This window comes from Brienomyrus brachyistius, chromosome 2, assembly GCF_023856365.1.
Source record: "Brienomyrus brachyistius isolate T26 chromosome 2, BBRACH_0.4, whole genome shotgun sequence".
Taxonomy (NCBI): domain Eukaryota; kingdom Metazoa; phylum Chordata; class Actinopteri; order Osteoglossiformes; family Mormyridae; genus Brienomyrus; species Brienomyrus brachyistius.
Window position 1 is genome coordinate 38,672,336 of NC_064534.1, and position 18,872 is coordinate 38,691,207.

The window sequence follows — 18,872 nt, forward strand, 5'->3', positions numbered from 1 at the left end:
CCTAAAGGCAGCTTTTAGAAACCGTTTTACTCTAAATACTTCCTGGTAATTCTAGGTGCTGTAAGCTGTTCGTGCCTTTATTCCACCAGGGCGCGATCTTCTCACAAACTTGAAGACTGTCACTCCCCATTCACGTTTTACAACTTATTGTTAATGATAAAGAGACAGCTTTTTACACACAGTTTTAAACAAAGTACTGATATTATTCCTCTTCAACTGACCGCTTTGTTTTCTATGCAAAAACCACTTCGCCACAGAAGACTCGATATTATTGGCATAGCAAGTTCTGCTCTTCTCCTTTCAAAACTTGCTAAAAGCTGTATTTAAAAGAACAGATTGGCCGGGGTAATTCACACCCTTCAATGCCAGCTTAATGTTTAGGTTAGTGGGAATCACAGAGGAATTAGGGATGGAAACTTCTTTGCTGGTGGTAGAAGCGGTCTGGTGAATTTTTAGAGAGAAGAGGCCGTCGATGTTTGAATGTAGAAAATTGTTCTGGCTGCAGCCTGCAGTATGGACTTGTTGGTGTGTGTAGCTGCCAGTGTTCTGACAGCACGACGTTTTGGGGAAGCATGTGATTCAGCAGCTACCAGTGGGCTTCGTGCGGCGGAGATTTTGTGGCTGTTAGCGGAGTTGATAACAGAGGATCGTTAAGAGAAGCCTACATGCAGTAGGCAAAGGAGTAATGTTTGCCGGCGGGGGACGTGCGGCGATTAACCTGTGCGGTAGTGAAAAGGAGTTAAAAAGAAGGAAGTGTGCGGATGCGGAAAGAATGGAATAATTGTGGTAGGCTGCCGGCTGAGTAGTTTGGTGAATGTTTGGTGTGGGTCCGGCGCTGCCGATTGGATGGTGGGGCTGCAGTGTGAGTCAGATAAAAAAAAAAAAAAAACCAGGAGTAGGATCCAATGGGACTAACTGGCATGTATAGACGCGTGTAATACAAAAGGGCTGTTTTTGGTAGCATCTCTCGCTTACGGCCATACCACCCTGAACACGCCTGATCTCGTCTGATCTCGGAAGCCAAGCAGGGTAGGGTCTGGTTAGTACTTGGGTGGGAGACCTCCTGGGAATACCAGGTGCTGTAAGCCTTTCTCACTTTTACTTTATACAGGGGGCGCTCCACTTCACGATTAATTTAAATCTATCACTCCCCTTCCATTTTACTATTTTATATATATATATATATATTTTTTTTTTTCTCTCATTCATAAAGGCAGCTTTTAGAAACCGTTTTACTCTAAATACTTCCTGGTAATTCTAGGTGCTGTAAGCTGTTCGTGCCTTTATTCCACCAGGGCGCGATCTTCTCACAAACTTGAAGACTGTCACTCCCCATTCACGTTTTACAACTTATTGTTAATGATAAAGAGACAGCTTTTTACACACAGTTTTAAACAAAGTACTAATATAATTCCTCTTCAACTCCCCGCTTTGTTTTCTATGCAAAAACTACTTCGCCACAGAAGACTCGATATTATTGGCATAGCAAGTTCTGCTCTTCTCCTTTCAAAACTTGCTAAAAGCTGTATTTAAAAGAACAGATTGGCCGGGGTAATTCACACCCTTCAATGCCAGCTTAATGTTTAGGTTAGTGGGAATCACAGAGGAATTAGGGATGGAAACTTCTTTGCTGGTGGTAGAAGCGGTCTGGTGAATTTTTAGAGAGAAGAGGCCGTCGATGTTTGAATGTAGAAAATTGTTCTGGCTGCAGCCTGCAGTATGGACTTGTTGGTGTGTGTAGCTCCCAGTGTTCTGACAGCGCGACGTTTTGGGGAAGCATGTGATTCAGCAGCTACCAGTGGGCTTCGTGCGGCGGAGATTTTGTGGCTGTTAGCGGAGTTGATAACAGAGGGTCGTTAAGAGAAGCCTGCATGCAGTAGGCAAAGGAGTAATGTTTGCCGGCGGGGGACGTGCGGCGATTAACCTGTGCGGTAGTGAAAAGGAGTTAAAAAGAAGGAAGTGTGCGGATGCGGAAAGAATGGAATAATTGTGGTAGGCTGCCGGCTGAGTAGTTTGGTGAATGTTTGGTGTGGGTCCGGCGCTGCCGATTGGATGGTGGGGCTGCAGTGTGAGTCAGATAAAAAAAAAAAAAAAACCAGGAGTAGGATCCAATGGGACTAACTGGCATGTATAGACGCGTGTAATGCAAAAGGGCTGTTTTTGGTAGCATCTCTCGCTTACGGCCATACCACCCTGAACACGCCCGATCTCGTCTGATTTCGGAAGCCAAGCAGGGTAGGGTCTGGTTAGTACTTGGATGGGAGACCTCCTGGGAATACCAGGTGCTGTAAGCCTTTCTCACTTTTACTTTATACAGGGGGCGCTCCACTTCACGATTAATTTAAATCTATCACTCCCCTTCCATTTTACTATTTTATATATATATATATTTTTTTTTTTTCTCTCATTCATAAAGGCAGCTTTTAGAAACCGTTTTACTCTAAATACTTCCTGGTAATTCTAGGTGCTGTAAGCTGTTCGTGCCTTTATTCCACCAGGGCGCGATCTTCTCACAAACTTGAAGACTGTCACTCCCCATTCACGTTTTACAACTTATTGTTAATGATAAAGAGACAGCTTTTTACACACAGTTTTAAACAAAGTACTAATATAATTCCTCTTCAACTCCCCGCTTTGTTTTCTATGCAAAAACTACTTCGCCACAGAAGACTCGATATTATTGGCATAGCAAGTTCTGCTCTTCTCCTTTCAAAACTTGCTAAAAGCTGTATTTAAAAGAACAGATTGGCCGGGGTAATTCACACCCTTCAATGCCAGCTTAATGTTTAGGTTAGTGGGAATCACAGAGGAATTAGGGATGGAAACTTCTTTGCTGGTGGTAGAAGCGGTCTGGTGAATTTTTAGAGAGAAGAGGCCGTCGATGTTTGAATGTAGGAAATTGTTCTGGCTGCAGCCTGCAGTATGGACTTGTTGGTGTGTGTAGCTCCCAGTGTTCTGACAGCGCGACGTTTTGGGGAAGCATGTGATTCAGCAGCTACCAGTGGGCTTCGTGCGGCGGAGATTTTGTGGCTGTTAGCGGAGTTGATAACAGAGGGTCGTTAAGAGAAGCCTGCATGCAGTAGGCAAAGGAGTAATGTTTGCCGGCGGGGGACGTGCGGCGATTAACCTGTGCGGTAGTGAAAAGGAGTTAAAAAGAAGGAAGTGTGCGGATGCGGAAAGAATGGAATAATTGTGGTAGGCTGCCGGCTGAGTAGTTTGGTGAATGTTTGGTGTGGGTCCGGCGCTGCCGATTGGATGGTGGGGCTGCAGTGTGAGTCAGATAAAAAAAAAAAAAAAACCAGGAGTAGGATCCAATGGGACTAACTGGCATGTATAGACGCGTGTAATGCAAAAGGGCTGTTTTTGGTAGCATCTCTCGCTTACGGCCATACCACCCTGAACACGCCCGATCTCGTCTGATTTCGGAAGCCAAGCAGGGTAGGGTCTGGTTAGTACTTGGATGGGAGACCTCCTGGGAATACCAGGTGCTGTAAGCCTTTCTCACTTTTACTTTATACAGGGGGCGCTCCACTTCACGATTAATTTAAATCTATCACTCCCCTTCCATTTTACTATTTTATATATATAAATATTTTTTTTCTCTCATTCATAAAGGCAGCTTTTAGAAACTGTTTTACTCTAAATACTTCCTGGTAATTCTAGGTGCTGTAAGCTGTTCGTGCCTTTATTCCACCAGGGCGCGATCTTCTCACAAACTTGAAGACTGTCACTCCCCATTCACGTTTTACAACTTATTGTTAATGATAAAGAGACAGCTTTTTACACACAGTTTTAAACAAAGTACTGATATTATTCCTCTTCAACTGACCGCTTTGTTTTCTATGCAAAAACCACTTCGCCACAGAAGACTCGATATTATTGGCATAGCAAGTTCTGCTCTTCTCCTTTCAAAACTTGCTAAAAGCTGTATTTAAAAGAACAGATTGGCCGGGGTAATTCACACCCTTCAATGCCAGCTTAATGTTTAGGTTAGTGGGAATCACAGAGGAATTAAGGATGGAAACTTCTTTGCTGGTGGTAGAAGCGGTCTGGTGAATTTTTAGAGAGAAGAGGCCGTCGATGTTTGAATGTAGAAAATTGTTCTGGCTGCAGCCTGCAGTATGGACTTGTTGGTGTGTGTAGCTCCCAGTGTTCTGACAGCACGACGTTTTGGGGAAGCATGTGATTCAGCAGCTACCAGTGGGCTTCGTGCGGCGGAGATTTTGTGGCTGTTAGCGGAGTTGATAACAGAGGGTCGTTAAGAGAAGCCTACATGCAGTAGGCATAGGAGTAATGTTTGCCAGCGGGGGACGTGCGGCGAATAACCTGTGCGGTAGTGAAAAGGAGTTAAAAAGAAGGAAGTGTGCGGATGCGGAAAGAATGGAATAATTGTGGTAGGCTGCCGGCTGAGTAGTTTGGTGAATGTTTGGTGTGGGTCCGGCGCTGCCGATTGGATGGTGGGGCTGCAGTGTGAGTCAGATAAAAAAAAAAAAAAAACCAGGAGTAGGATCCAATGGGACTAACTGGCATGTATAGACGCGTGTAATGCAAAAGGGCTGTTTTTGGTAGCATCTCTCGCTTACGGCCATACCACCCTGAACACGCCCGATCTCGTCTGATCTCGGAAGCCAAGCAGGGTAGGGTCTGGTTAGTACTTGGATGGGAGACCACCTGGGAATAGCAGGTGCTGTAAGCCTTTCTCACTTTTACTTTATACAGGGGGCGCTCAACTTCACGATTAATTTAAATCTATCACTCCCCTTCCATTTTACTATTTTATATATATATATATTTTTTTTCTCTCATTCATAAAGGCAGCTTTTAGAAACCGTTTTACTCTAAATACTTCCTGGTAATTCTAGGTGCTGTAAGCTGTTCGTGCCTTTATTCCACCAGGGCGCGATCTTCTCACAAACTTGAAGACTGTCACTCCCCATTCACGTTTTACAACTTATTGTTAATGATAAAGAGACAGCTTTTTACACACAGTTTTAAACAAAGTACTGATATTATTCCTCTTCAACTGACCGCTTTGTTTTCTATGCAAAAACCACTTCGCCACAGAAGACTCGATATTATTGGCATAGCAAGTTCTGCTCTTCTCCTTTCAAAACTTGCTAAAAGCTGTATTTAAAAGAACAGATTGGCCGGGGTAATTCACACCCTTCAATGCCAGCTTAATGTTTAGGTTAGTGGGAATCACAGAGGAATTAGGGATGGAAACTTCTTTGCTGGTGGTAGAAGCGGTCTGGTGAATTTTTAGAGAGAAGAGGCCGTCGATGTTTGAATGTAGAAAATTGTTCTGGCTGCAGCCTGCAGTATGGACTTGTTGGTGTGTGTAGCTCCCAGTGTTCTGACAGCGCGACGTTTTGGGGAAGCATGTGATTCAGCAGCTACCAGTGGGCTTCGTGCGGAGGAGATTTTGTGGCTGTTAGCGGAGTTGATAACAGAGGGTCGTTAAGAGAAGCCTGAATGCAGTAGGCAAAGGAGTAATGTTTGCCGGCGGGGGACGTGCGGCGATTAACCTGTGCGGTAGTGAAAAGGAGTTAAAAAGAAGGAAGTGTGCGGATGCGGAAAGAATGGAATAATTGTGGTAGGCTGCCGGCTGAGTAGTTTAGTGAATGTTTGGTGTGGGTCCGGCGCTGCCGATTGGATGGTGGGGCTGCAGTGTGAGTCAGATAAAAAAAAAAAAAACCAGGAGTAGGATCGAATGGGACTAACTGGCATGTATAGACGCGTGTAATGCAAAAGGGCTGTTTTTGGTAGCATCTCTCGCTTACGGCCATACCACCCTGAACACGCCCGATCTCGTCTGATCTCGGAAGCCAAGCAGGGTAGGGTCTGGTTAGTACTTGGATGGGAGACCTCCTGGGAATACCAGGTGCTGTAAGCCTTTCTCACTTTTACTTTATACAAGGGGCGCTCCACTTCACGATTAATTTAAATCTATCACTCCCCTTCCATTTTACTATTTTATATATATATATATATTTTTCTCTCATTCATAAAGGCAGCTTTTAGAAACCGTTTTACTCTAAATACTTCCTGGTAATTCTAGGTGCTGTAAGCTGTTCGTGCCTTTATTCCACCAGGGCGCGATCTTCTCACCAACTTGAAGACTGTCACTCCCCATTCACGTTTTACAACTTATTGTTAATGATAAAGAGACAGCTTTTTACACACAGTTTTAAACAAAGTACTGATATTATTCCTCTTCAACTGACCGCTTTGTTTTCTATGCAAAAACCACTTCTAAACAGAAGACTCGATATTATTGGCATAGCAAGTTCTGCTCTTCTCCTTTCAAAACTTGCTAAAAGCTGTATTTAAAAGAACAGATTGGCCGGGGTAATTCACACCCTTCAATGCCAGCTTAATGTTTAGGTTAGTGGGAATCACAGAGGAATTAGGGATGGAAACTTCTTTGCTGGTGGTAGAAGCGGTCTGGTGAATTTTTAGAGAGAAGAGGCCGTCGATGTTTGAATGTAGAAAATTGTTCTAGCTGCAGCCTGCAGTATGGACTTGTTGGTGTGTGTAGCTCCCAGTGTTCTGACAGCGCGACGTTTTGGGGAAGCATGTGATTCAGCAGCTACCAGTGGGCTTCGTGCGGCGGAGATTTTGTGGCTGTTAGCGGAGTTGATAACAGAGGGTCGTTAAGAGAAGCCTGCATGCGGTAGGCAAAGGAGTAATGTTTGCCGGCGGGGGACGTGCGGCGATTAACCTGTGCGGTAGTGAAAAGGAGTTAAAAAGAAGGAAGTGTGCGGATGCGGGAAGAATGGAATAATTGTGGTAGGCTGCCGGCTGAGTAGTTTGGTGAATGTTTGGTGTGGGTCCGGCGCTGCCGATTGGATGGTGGGGCTGCAGTGTGAGTCAGATAAAAAAAAAAAAAACCAGGAGTAGGATCCAATGGGACTAACTGGCATGTATAGATGCGTGTAATGCAAAAGGGCTGTTTTTGGGAGCGTCTCTCGCTTACGGCCATACCACCCTGAACACGCCCGATCTCATCTGATCTCGGAAACTAAGCAGGGTAGGGTCTGGTTAGTACTTGGATGGGAGACCACCTGGGAATACCAGGTGCTGTAAGCTTTTCTCACTTTTACTTTATACAGGGGGCGCTCCACTTCACGATTAATTTAAATCTATCACTCCCCTTCCATTTTACTATTTTATATATATATATATTTTTTTTTCTCTCATTCATAAAGGCAGCTTTTAGAAACCGTTTTACTCTAAATACTTCCTGGTAATTCTAGGTGCTGTAAGCTGTTCGTGCCTTTATTCCACCAGGGCGCGATCTTCTCACAAACTTGAAGACTGTCACTCCCCATTCACGTTTTACAACTTATTGTTAATGATAAAGAGACAGCTTTTTACACACAGTTTTAAACAAAGTACTGATATTATTCCTCTTCAACTCACCGCTTTGTTTTCTATGCAAAAACCACTTCGCCACAGAAGACTCGATATTATTGGCATAGCAAGTTCTGCTCTTCTCCTTTCAAAACTTGCTAAAAGCTGTATTTAAAAGAACAGATTGGCCGGGGTAATTCACACCCTTCAATGCCAGCTTAATGTTTAGGTTAGTGGGAATCACAGAGGAATTAGGGATGGAAACTTCTTTGCTGGTGGTAGAAGCGGTCTGGTGAATTTTTAGAGAGAAGAGGCCGTCGATGTTTGAATTTAGAAAATTGTTCTGGCTGCAGCCTGCAGTATGGACTTGTTGGTGTGTGTAGCTCCCAGTGTTCTGACAGCGCGACGTTTTGGGGAAGCATGTGATTCAGCAGCTACCAGTGGGCTTCGTGCGGCGGAGATTTTGTGGCTGTTAGCGGAGTTGATAACAGAGGGTCGTTAAGAGAAGCCTACATGCAGTAGGCAAAGGAGTAATGTTTGCCGGCGGGGGACGTGCGGCGATTAACCTGTGCGGTAGTGAAAAGGAGTTAAAAAAAAGGAAGTGTGCGGATGCGGAAAGAATGGAATAATTGTGGTAGGCTGCTGGCTGAGTAGTTTGGTGAATGTTTGGTGTGGGTCCAGCGCTGCCGATTGGATGGTGGGGCTGCAGTGTGAGTCAGATAAAAAAAAAAAAAAAACAGGAGTAGGATCCAATGGGACTAACTGGCATGTATAGACGCGTGTAATGCAAAAGGGCTGGTTTTGGTAGCATCTCTCGCTTACGGCCGTACCACCCTGAACACGCCCGATCTCATCTGATCTCGGAAGCTAAGCAGGGTAGGGTCTGGTTAGTACTTGGATGGGAGACCACCTGGGAATAACAGGTGCTGTAAGCTTTTCTCACTTTTACTTTATACAGGGGGCGCTCCACTTCACGATTAATTTAAATCTATCACTCCCCTTCCATTTTACTATTTTATATATATATTTTTTTTTTTTCTCTCATTCATAAAGGCAGCTTTTAGAAACCGTTTTACTCTAAATACTTCCTGGTAATTCTAGGTGCTGTAAGCTGTTCGTGCCTTTATTCCACCAGGGCGCGATCTTCTCACCAACTTGAAGACTGTCACTCCCCATTCACGTTTTACAACTTAGTGTTAATGATAAAGAGACAGCTTTTTACACACAGTTTTAAACAAAGTACTGATATTATTCCTCTTCAACTGACCGCTTTGTTTTCTATGCAAAAACCACTTCGCCACAGAAGACTCGATATTATTGGCATAGCAAGTTCTGCTCTTCTCCTTTCAAAACTTGCTAAAAGCTGTATTTAAAAGAACAGATTAGCCGGGGTAATTCACACCCTTCAATGCCAGCTTAATGTTTAGGTTAGTGGGAATCACAGAGGAATTAGGGATGGAAACTTCTTTGCTGGTGGTAGAAGCGGTCTGGTGAATTTTTAGAGAGAAGAGGCCGTCGATGTTTGAATGTAGAAAATTGTTCTGGCTGCAGCCTGCAGTATGGACTTGTTGGTGTGTGTAGCTCCCAGTGTTCTGACAGCGCGACGTTTTGGGGAAGCATGTGATTCAGCAGCTACCAGTGGGCTTCGTGCGGCGGAGATTTTTTGTGGCTGTTAGCGGAGTTGATAACAGAGGGTCGTTAAAAGAAGCCTGCATGCGGTAGGCAAAGGAGTAATGTTTGCCGGCGGGGGACGTGCGGCGATTAACCTGTGCGGTAGTGAAAAGGAGTTAAAGAGAAGGAAGTGTGCGGATGCAGAAAGAATGGAATAATTGTGGTAGGCTGCCGGCTGAGTAGTTTGGTGAATGTTTGGTGTGGGTCCGGCGCTGCCGATTGGATGGTGGGGCTGCAGTGTGAGTCAGATAAAAAAAAAAAAAAACATTAGTAGGATCCAATGGGACCAACTGGCATGTATAGAGGCGTGTAATGCAAAAGGGCTGTTTTTGGTAGCATCTCTCGCTTACGGCCATACCACCCTGAACACGCCCGATCTTGTCTGATCTTGGAAGCTAAGCAAGGTAAGGTCTGGTTAGTACTTGGATGGGAGACCACCTGGGAATACCAAGTGCTGTAAGCTTTTCTCACTTTTACTTTATACAGGGGGCGCTCCACTTCACGATTAATTTAAATCTATCACTCCCCTTCCATTTTACTATTTTATATATATATATATTTTTTTTTCTCTCATTCATAAAGGCAGCTTTTACACACCGTTTTACTCTAAATACTGCCTGGTAATTCTAGGTGCTGTAAGGTGTTCGTGCCTTTATTCCACCAGGGCGCGATCTTCTCACAAACTTGAAAACTGTCACTCCACATTCACGTTTTACAACTTATTGTTAATAATAAAGAGACAGCCTTTTACACACAGTTTTAAACAAAGTACTGATACAATTCTTCTTCAACTCACCGCTTTGTTTTCTATGCAAAAACCACTTCACCACAGAATATTCGATATTATTGGCATATTATCTGCTCTTCTCCTCCTTTCAAAACTTGCTAAAAGCTGTATTTAAAAGAGCAGGTTGGCCGGGGTAATTCACACCCTTCAATGCCAGATTAATGTTTAGGTTAGTGGGAATCACAGAGGAATTAGGGATGGAAACTTCTTTGCTGGTGGTAGAAGCGGTCTGGTGAATTTTTAGAGAGAAGAGGCCGTCGATGTTTGAATGTAGAAAATTGTTCTGGCTGCAGCCTGCAGTATGGACTTGTTGGTGCGTGTAGCTCCCAGTGTTCTGACAGCGCGACGTTTTGGGGAAGCATGTGATTCAGCAGCTACCAGAGGGCTTCGTGCGGCGGAGATTTTGTGGCTGTTAGCGGAGTTGATAGCAGAGGGTCGTTAAGAGAAGCCTGCATGCGGTAGGCAAAGGAGTAATGTTTGCCGGCGGGGGACGTGCGGCGATTAACCTGTGCGGTAGTGAAAATGACTTAAAGAGAAGGAAGTGTGCGGATGCGGAAAGAATGGAATAATTGTGGTAGGGTGCCGGCTGAGTAGTTTGGTGAATGTTTGGTGTGGGTCCGGCGCTGCCGATTGGATGGTGGTGCTGCAGTGTGAGTCAGATTAAAAAAAAAAAAAACAGGTGTAGGATCCAATGGGACTAACTGGCATGTATAGACGCGTGTAATGCAAAAGAGCTGTTTTTGGTAGTGTCTCTCGCTTACGGCCGTACCACCCTGAACACACCCGATCTCGTCCGATCTCGGAAGTTAAGCAGCGTAAGGTCTGGTTAGTACTTGGAAGGGAGACCACCTGGGAATACCAGGTGCTGTAAGCTTTTCTCACTTTTACTTTATACAGGGGGCGCTCCACTTCACGATTAATTTAAATCTATCACTCCCCTTCCATTTTACTATTTTATATATATATATATTTTTTTTTTCTCTCTTTCATAAAGCCAGCTTTTAGAAATCGTTTTACTCTAAATACTTCCTGGTAATTCTAGGTGCTGTAAGCTGTTCGTGCCTTTATTCCACCAGGGCGCGATCTTCTCACAAACTTGAAGACTGTCACTCCCCATTCACGTTTTACAACTTATTGTTAATGATAAAGAGACAGCTTTTTACACACAGTTTTAAAGAAAGTACTGATATTATTCCTCTTCAACTGACCGCTTTGTTTTCTATGCAAAAACCACTTCGCCACAGAAGACTCGATATTATTGGCATAGCAAGTTCTGCTCTTCTCCTTTCAAAACTTGCTAAAAGCTGTATTTAAAAGAACAGATTGGCCGGGGTAATTCACACCCTTCAATGCCAGCTTAATGTTTAGGTTAGTGGGAATCACAGAGGAATTAGGGATGGAAACTTCTTTGCTGGTGGTAGAAGCGGTCTGGTGAATTTTTAGAGAGAAGAGGCCGTCGATGTTTGAATGTAGAAAATTGTTCTGGCTGCAGCCTGCAGTATGGACTTGTTGGTGTGTGTAGCTCCCAGTGTTCTGACAGCGCGACGTTTTGGGGAAGCATGTGATTCAGCAGCTACCAGTGGGCTTCGTGCGGCGGAGATTTTGTGGCTGTTAGCGGAGTTGATAACAGAGGGTCGTTAAGAGAAGCCTGCATGCAGTAGGCAAAGGAGTAATGTTTGCCGGCGGGGGACGTGCGGCGATTAACCTGTGCAGTACTGAAAAGGAGTTAAAAAGAAGGAAGTGTGCGAATGCGGAAAGAATGGAATAATTGTGGTAGGCTGCCGGCTGAGTAGTTTGGTGAATGTTTGGTGTGGGTCCGGCGCTGCCGATTGGATGGTGGGGCTGCAGTGTGAGTCAGATAAAAAAAAAAAAAAACCCGGAGTAGGATCCAATGGGACTAACTGGCATGTATAGACGCGTGTAATGCAAAAGGGCTGTTTTTGGTAGCATCTCTCGCTTGCGGCCATACCACCCTGAACACGCCCGATCTCGTTTGATCTCGGAAGCTAAGCAGGGTAGGGTCTGGTTAGTACTTGGATGGGAGACCTCCTGGGAATACCAGGTGCTGTAAGCTTTTCTCACTTTTACTTTAAACGGGGGGCGCTCCACTTCACGATTAATTTAAATCTATCACTCCCCTTCCATTTTACTATTATATATATATATATTTTTTTTTTTCTCTCATTCATTAAGGCAGCTTTTAGAAACCGTTTTACTTTAAATACTTCCTGGTAATTCTAGGTGCTGTAAGCTGTTCGTGCCTTTATTCCACCAGGGCGCGATCTTCTCACAAACTTGAAGACTGTCACTCCCCATTCACGTTTTACAACTTATTGTTAATGATAAAGAGACAGCTTTTTACACACAGTTTTAAACAAAGTACTGATATTATTCCTCTTCAACTGACCGCTTTGTTTTCTATGCAAAAACCACTTCGCCACAGAAGACTCGATATTATTGGCATAGCAAGTTCTGCTCTTCTCCTTTCAAAACTTGCTAAAAGCTGTATTTAAAAGAACAGGTTGGCCGGGGTAATTCACACCCTTCAATGCCAGCTTAATGTTTAGGTTAGTGGGAATCACAGAGGAATTAGGGATGGAAACTTCTTTGCTGGTGGTAGAAGCGGTCTGGTGAATTATTAGAGAGAAGAGGCCGTCGATGTTTGAATGTAGAAAATTGTTCTGGCTGCAGCCTGCAGTATGGACTTGTTGGTGTGTGTAGCTCCCAGTGTTCTGACAGCGCGACGTTTTGGGGAAGCATGTGATTCAGCAGCTACCAGTGGGCTTCGTGCGGCGGAGATTTTGTGGCTGTTAGCGGAGTTGATAACAGAGGGTCGTTAAGAGAAGCCTGCATGCAGTAGGCAAAGGAGTAATGTTTGCCGGCGGGGGACGTGCGGCGATTAACCTGTGCGGTAGTGAAAAGGAGTTAAAAATAAGGAAGTGTGCGGATGCGGAAAGAATGGAATAATTGTGGTAGGCTGCCGGCTGAGTAGTTTGGTGAATGTTTGGTGTGGGTCCGGCGCTGCCGATTGGATGGTGGTGCTGCAGTGTGAGTCAGATAAAAAAAAAAAAAAGAACATTAGTAGTATCCAATGGGACCAACTGGCATGTATAGAGGCGTGTAATGCAAAAGGGCTGTTTTTGGTAGTTTCTCTCGCTTACGGCCATACCACCCTGAACACGCCCGATCTCGTCTGATCTCGGAAGCTAAGCAGGGTAGGGTCTGGTTAGTACTTGGATGGGAGACCACCTGGGAATACCAGGTGCTGTAAGCTTTTCTCACTTTTACTTTATACAGGGGGCGCTCCACTTCACGATTAATTTAAATCTATCACTCCCCTTCCATTTTACTATTTTATATATATATATATATTTTTTTTTTCTCTCTTTCATAAAGCCAGCTTTTAGAAACCGTTTTACTCTAAATACTTCCTGGTAATTCTAGGTGCTGTAAGCTGTTCGTGCCTTTATTCCACCAGGGCGCGATCTTCTCACAAACTTGAAGACTGTCACTCCCCATTCACGTTTTACAACTTATTGTTAATGATAAAGAGACAGCTTTTTACACACAGTTTTAAACAAAGTACTGATATTATTCCTCTTCAACTGACCGCTTTGTTTTCTATGCAAAAACCACTTCGCCACAGAAGACTCGATATTATTGGCATAGCAAGTTCTGCTCTTCTCCTTTCAAAACTTGCTAAAAGCTGTATTTAAAAGAACAGATTGGCCGGGGTAATTCACACCCTTCAATGCCAGCTTAATGTTTAGGTTAGTGGGAATCACAGAGGAATTAGGGATGGAAACTTCTTTGCTGGTGGTAGAAGCGGTCTGGTGAATTTTTAGAGAGAAGAGGCCGTCGATGTTTGAATGTAGAAAATTGTTCTGGCTGCAGCCTGCAGTATGGACTTGTTGGTGTGTGTAGCTCCCAGTGTTCTGACAGTGCGACGTTTTGGGGAAGCATGTGATTCAGCAGCTACCAGTGGGCTTCGTGCGGCGGAGATTTTGTGGCTGTTAGCGGAGTTGATAACAGAGGGTCGTTAAGAGAAGCCTGCATGCAGTAGGCAAAGGAGTAATGTTTGCCGGCGGGGGACGTGCGGCGATTAACCTGTGCGGTAGTGAAAATGAGTTAAAAAGAAGGAAGTGTGCGGATGCGGAAAGAATGGAATAATTGTGGTAGGCTGCCGGCTGAGTAGTTTGGTGAATGTTGGGTGTGGGTCCGGCGCTGCCGATTGGATGGTGGGGCTTCAGTGTGAGTCAGATAAAAAAAAAAAAAAAGAACATTAGTTGTATCCAATGGGACCAACTGGCATGTATAGAGGCGTGTAATGCAAAAGGGCTGTTTTTGGTAGTTTCTCTCGCTTACGGCCATACCACCCTGAACACGCCCGATCTCGTCTGATCTCGTAAGCTAAGCAGGGTAGGGTCTGGTTAGTACTTGGATGGGAGACCACCTGGGAATACCAGGTGCTGTAAGCTTTTTTCACTTTTACTTTATACAGGGGGCGCTCCACTTCACGATTAATTTAAATCTATCACTCCCCTTCCATTTTACTATTTTATATATATATTTTTTTTTTTCTCTCATTCATAAAGGCAGCTTTTAGAAACCGTTTTACTCTAAATACTTCCTGGTAATTCTAGGTGCTGTAAGCTGTTCGTGCCTTTATTCCACCAGGGCGCGATCTTCTCACAAACTTGAAGACTGTCACTCCCCATTCACGTTTTACAACTTATTGTTAATGATAAAGAGACAGCTTTTTACACACAGTTTTAAACAAAGTACTGATATTATTCCTCTTCAACTGACCGCTTTGTTTTCTATGCAAAAACCACTTCGCCACAGAAGACTCGATATTATTGGCATAGCAAGTTCTGCTCTTCTCCTTTCAAAACTTGCTAAAAGCTGTATTTAAAAGAACAGATTGGCCGGGGTAATTCACACCCTTCAATGCCAGCTTAATGTTTAGGTTAGTGGGAATCACAGAGGAATTAGGGATGGAAACTTCTTTGCTGGTGGTAGAAGCGGTCTGGTGAATTTTTAGAGAGAAGAGGCCGTCGATGTTTGAATGTAGAAAATTGTTCTGGCTGCAGCCTGCAGTATGGACTTGTTGGTGTGTGTAGCTCCCAGTGTTCTGACAGCGCGACGTTTTGGGGAAGCATGTGATTCAGCAGCTACCAGTGGGCTTCGTGCGGCGGAGATTTTGTGGCTGTTAGCGGAGTTGATAACAGAGGGTCGTTAAGAGAAGCCTGCATGCAGTAGGCAAAGGAGTAATGTTTGCCGGCGGGGGACGTGCGGCGATTAACCTGTGCAGTACTGTAAAGGAGTTAAAAAGAAGGAAGTGTGCGGATGCGGAAAGAATGGAATAATTGTGGTAGGCTGCCGGCTGAGTAGTTTGGTGAATGTTTCGTGTGGGTCCGGCGCTGCCGATTGGATGGTGGGGCTGCAGTGTGAGTCAGATAAAAAAAAAAAAAAAACCAGGAGTAGGATCCAATGGGACTAACTGGCATGTATAGACGCGTGTAATGCAAAAGGGCTGTTTTTGGTCACGTCTCTCGCTTACGGCCATACCACCCTGAACACGCCCGATCTCATCCGATCTCGGAAGCCAAGCAGGGTAGGGTCTGGTCAGTACTTGGATGGGAGACCTCCTGGGAATACCAGGTGCTGTAAGCTTTTCTCACTTTTACTTTATACAGGGGGCGCTCCACTTCACGATTAATTTAAATCTATCACTCCCCTTCCATTTTACTATTTTATATATATATATATTTTTTTTTTTTCTCTCATTCATAAAGGCAGCTTTTACACACCGTTTTACTCTAAATACTTCCTGGTAATTCTAGGTGCTGTAAGCTGTTCGTGCCTTTATTCCACCAGGGCGCGATCTTCTCACAAACTTGAAGACTGTCACTCCCCATTCACGTTTTACAACTTATTGTTAATGATAAAGAGACAGCTTTTTACACACAGTTTTAAACAAAGTACTGATATTATTCCTCTTCAACTGACCGCTTTGTTTTCTATGCAAAAACCGCTTCGCCACAGAAGACTCGATATTATTGGCATAGCAAGTTCTGCTCTTCTCCTTTCAAAACTTGCTAAAAGCTGTATTTAAAAGAACAGATTGGCCGGGGTAATTCACACCCTTCAATGCCAGCTTAATGTTTAGGTTAGTGGGAATCACAGAGGAATTAGGGATGGAAACTTCTTTGCTGGTGGTAGAAGCGGTCTGGTGAATTTTTAGAGAGAAGAGGCCGTCGATGTTTGAATGTAGAAAATAGTTCTGGCTGCAGCCTGCAGTATGGACTTGTTGGTATGTGTAGCTCCCAGTGTTCTGACAGCGCGACGTTTTGGGGAAGCATGTGATTCAGCAGCTACCAGTGGGCTTCGTGCGGCGGAGATTTTGTGGCTGTTAGTGGAGTTGATAACAGAGGGTCGTTAAGAGAAGCCTGCATGCAGTAGGCAAAGGAGTAATGTTTGCCGGCGGGGGACGTGCGGCGATTAACCTGTGCGGTAGTGAAAAGGAGTTAAAAAGAAGGAAGTGTGCGGATGCGGAAAGAATGGAATAATTGTGGTAGGCTGCCGGCTGAGTAGTTTGGTGAATGTTTGGTGTGGGTCCGGCGCTGCCGATTGGATGGTGGTGCTGCAGTGTCAGTCAGATAAAAAAATAAAAAATAAAAAACAGGAGTAGGATCCAATGGGACTAACTGGCATGTATAGAGGCGTGTAATGCAAAAGGGCTGTTTTTGTTAGCGGTTCTTGCTTACGGCCATACCACCCTGAACACGCATGATCTTGGAAGCTAAGCAGAGTATGGTCTGGTTAGTACTTGGAAGGGAAACCACCTTGGAATACCAGGTGCTGTAAGCTTTTCTCACTTTTACTTTATACAGGGGGCGCTCCACTTCACGATTAATTTAAATCTATCACTCCCCTTCCATTTTACTATTTCATATATATATATATATTTTCTCTCTTTCATAAAGGCAGCTTTTAGAAACAGTTTTACTCTAAATACTGCCTGGTAATTCTAGGTGCTGTAAGCTGTTCGTGCCTTTATTCCACCAGGGCGCGATCTTCTCACAAACTTGAAGACTGTCACTCCCCATTCACGTTTTACAACTTATTGTTAATAATAAAGAGACAGCTTTTTACACACAGTTTTAAACAAAGTACTGATATAATTCCTCTTCAACTCACCACTTTGTTTTCTATGCAAAAACCACTTCACCACAGAAGACTCGATATTATTGGCATAGCAAGGTCTGCTCTTCTCCTCCTTTCAAAACTCGCTAAAAGCTGTATTTAAAAGAGCAGGTTGGCCGGGGTAATTCACACCCTTCAATGCCAACTTAATGTTTAGGTTAGTGGGAATCACAGAGGAATTAGGGATGGAAACTTCTTTGCTGGTGGTAGAAGCGGTCTGGTGAATTTTTAGAGAGAAGAGGCCGTCGATGTTTGAATGTAGAAAATTGTTCTGGCTGCAGCCTGCAGTATGGACTTGTTGGTGTGTGTAGCTCCCAGTGTTCTGACAGCGCGACGTTTTGGGGAAGCATGTGATTCAGCAGCTACCAGTGGGCTTCGTGCGGCGGAGATTTTGTGGCTGTTAGCTGAGTTGATAGCACAGGGTCGTTAAGAGAAGCCTGCATACGGTAGGCAAAGGAGTAATATTTGCCGGCGGGGGACATGCGGCGATTAACCTGTGAGGTAGTGCAAAGGACTTAAAGAGAAGGAAGTGTGCGGATGCGGAAAGAATGGAATAATTGTGGTAGGCTGCCGGCTGAGTAGTTTGGTGAATGTTTGGTGTGGGTCCGGCGCTGCCGATTGGATGGTGGTGCTGCAGTGTGAGTCAGATAAAAAAAAAAAAAAACCAGGAGTAGGATCCAATGGGACTAACTGGCATGTAGAGACGCGTGTAATGCAAAAGGGCTGTTTTTGGTAGCATCTCTCGCTTACGGCCATACCACCCTGAACACGCCCGATCTCGTCTGATCTTGGAAGCTAAGTAGGGCAGGGTATGGTTAGTACTTGGATGGGAGACCACCTGGGAATACCAGGTGCTGTAAGCTTTTCTCACTTTTACTTTATACAGGGGGCGCTCCACTTCACGATTAATTTAAATCTATCACTCCCCTTCCATTTTACTATTTTATATATATATATATTTTTTTTTCTCTCATTCATAAAGGCAGCTTTTAGAAACCGTTTTACTCTAAATACTTCCTGGTAATTCTAGGTGCTGTAAGCTGTTCGTGCCTTTATTCCACCAGGGCGCGATCTTCTCACAAACTTGAAGACTGTCACTCCCCATTCACGTTTTACAACTTATTGTTAATGATAAAGAGACAGCTTTTTACACACAGTTTTAAACAAAGTACTGATATTATTCCTCTTCAACTGACCGCTTTGTTTTCTATGCAAAAACCACTTCGCCACAGAAGACTCGATATTATTGGCATAGCAAGTTCTGCTCTTCTCCTTTCAAAACTTGCTAAAAGCTGTATTTAAAAGAACAGATTGGCCGGGGTAATTCACACCCTTCAATGCCAGCTTAATGTTTAGGTTAGTGGGAATCACAGAGGAATTAGGGATGGAAACTTCTTTGCTGGTGGTAGAAGCGGTCTGGTGAATTTTTAGAGAGAAGAGGCCGTCGATGTTTGAATGTAGAAAATTGTTCTGGCTGCAGCCTGCAGTATGGACTTGTTGGTGTGTGTAGCTCCCAGTGTTCTGACAGCGCGACGTTTTGGGGAAGCATGTGATTCAGCAGCTACCAGTGGGCTTCGTGCGGCGGAGATTTTGTGGCTGTTAGCGGAGTTGATAACAGAGGGTCGTTAAGAGAAGCCTGCATGCAGTAGGCAAAGGAGTAATGTTTGCCGGCGGGGGACGTGCGGCGGTTAACCTGTGCAGTACTGAAAAGGAGTTAAAAAGAAGGAAGTGTGCGAATGCGGAAAGAATGGAATAATTGTGGTAGGCTGCCGGCTGAGTAGTTTGGTGAATGTTTGGTGTGGGTCCGGCGCTGCCGATTGGATGGTGGGGCTGCAGTGTGAGTCAGATAAAA

At 44.4% G+C, this 18,872-nt stretch overlaps 13 non-coding genes and 1 pseudogene across 13 annotated transcripts; all 14 read left to right on the top strand.

Annotated features, from left to right (window-relative positions):
• The first annotated feature begins 969 nt into the window (after positions 1-969).
• LOC125734000 (5S ribosomal RNA) lies at positions 970-1,088 on the top strand. The gene has a single exon (XR_007393330.1). It is a non-coding gene; the product is annotated as a 5S ribosomal RNA (ribosomal RNA).
• A 1,087-nt stretch (positions 1,089-2,175) lies between these two features.
• On the top strand, positions 2,176-2,294 carry LOC125734134 (5S ribosomal RNA). The gene has a single exon (XR_007393458.1). It is a non-coding gene; the product is annotated as a 5S ribosomal RNA (ribosomal RNA).
• Positions 2,295-3,378: 1,084 nt separating this feature from the next.
• LOC125734135 (5S ribosomal RNA) lies at positions 3,379-3,497 on the top strand. The gene has a single exon (XR_007393459.1). It is a non-coding gene; the product is annotated as a 5S ribosomal RNA (ribosomal RNA).
• Positions 3,498-4,577: 1,080 nt separating this feature from the next.
• On the top strand, positions 4,578-4,696 carry LOC125734237 (5S ribosomal RNA). The gene has a single exon (XR_007393558.1). It is a non-coding gene; the product is annotated as a 5S ribosomal RNA (ribosomal RNA).
• A 1,078-nt stretch (positions 4,697-5,774) lies between these two features.
• On the top strand, positions 5,775-5,893 carry LOC125732394 (5S ribosomal RNA). The gene has a single exon (XR_007391775.1). It is a non-coding gene; the product is annotated as a 5S ribosomal RNA (ribosomal RNA).
• Positions 5,894-6,970: 1,077 nt separating this feature from the next.
• On the top strand, positions 6,971-7,089 carry LOC125733444 (5S ribosomal RNA). The gene has a single exon (XR_007392790.1). It is a non-coding gene; the product is annotated as a 5S ribosomal RNA (ribosomal RNA).
• Positions 7,090-8,169: 1,080 nt separating this feature from the next.
• On the top strand, positions 8,170-8,288 carry LOC125733912 (5S ribosomal RNA). The gene has a single exon (XR_007393244.1). It is a non-coding gene; the product is annotated as a 5S ribosomal RNA (ribosomal RNA).
• A 1,080-nt stretch (positions 8,289-9,368) lies between these two features.
• LOC125731651 (5S ribosomal RNA) lies at positions 9,369-9,487 on the top strand (annotated as a pseudogene).
• Positions 9,488-10,566: 1,079 nt separating this feature from the next.
• LOC125736677 (5S ribosomal RNA) lies at positions 10,567-10,685 on the top strand. Its single transcript, XR_007395951.1, has one exon. It is a non-coding gene; the product is annotated as a 5S ribosomal RNA (ribosomal RNA).
• Positions 10,686-11,766: 1,081 nt separating this feature from the next.
• Positions 11,767-11,885, top strand: LOC125733265 (5S ribosomal RNA). The gene has a single exon (XR_007392615.1). It is a non-coding gene; the product is annotated as a 5S ribosomal RNA (ribosomal RNA).
• Positions 11,886-12,966: 1,081 nt separating this feature from the next.
• On the top strand, positions 12,967-13,085 carry LOC125736511 (5S ribosomal RNA). Its single transcript, XR_007395789.1, has one exon. It is a non-coding gene; the product is annotated as a 5S ribosomal RNA (ribosomal RNA).
• A 1,085-nt stretch (positions 13,086-14,170) lies between these two features.
• Positions 14,171-14,289, top strand: LOC125734067 (5S ribosomal RNA). Its single transcript, XR_007393394.1, has one exon. It is a non-coding gene; the product is annotated as a 5S ribosomal RNA (ribosomal RNA).
• A 1,079-nt stretch (positions 14,290-15,368) lies between these two features.
• Positions 15,369-15,487, top strand: LOC125732859 (5S ribosomal RNA). The gene has a single exon (XR_007392223.1). It is a non-coding gene; the product is annotated as a 5S ribosomal RNA (ribosomal RNA).
• Positions 15,488-17,764: 2,277 nt separating this feature from the next.
• LOC125736962 (5S ribosomal RNA) lies at positions 17,765-17,883 on the top strand. The gene has a single exon (XR_007396229.1). It is a non-coding gene; the product is annotated as a 5S ribosomal RNA (ribosomal RNA).
• The last annotated feature ends 989 nt before the right edge of the window (positions 17,884-18,872 follow it).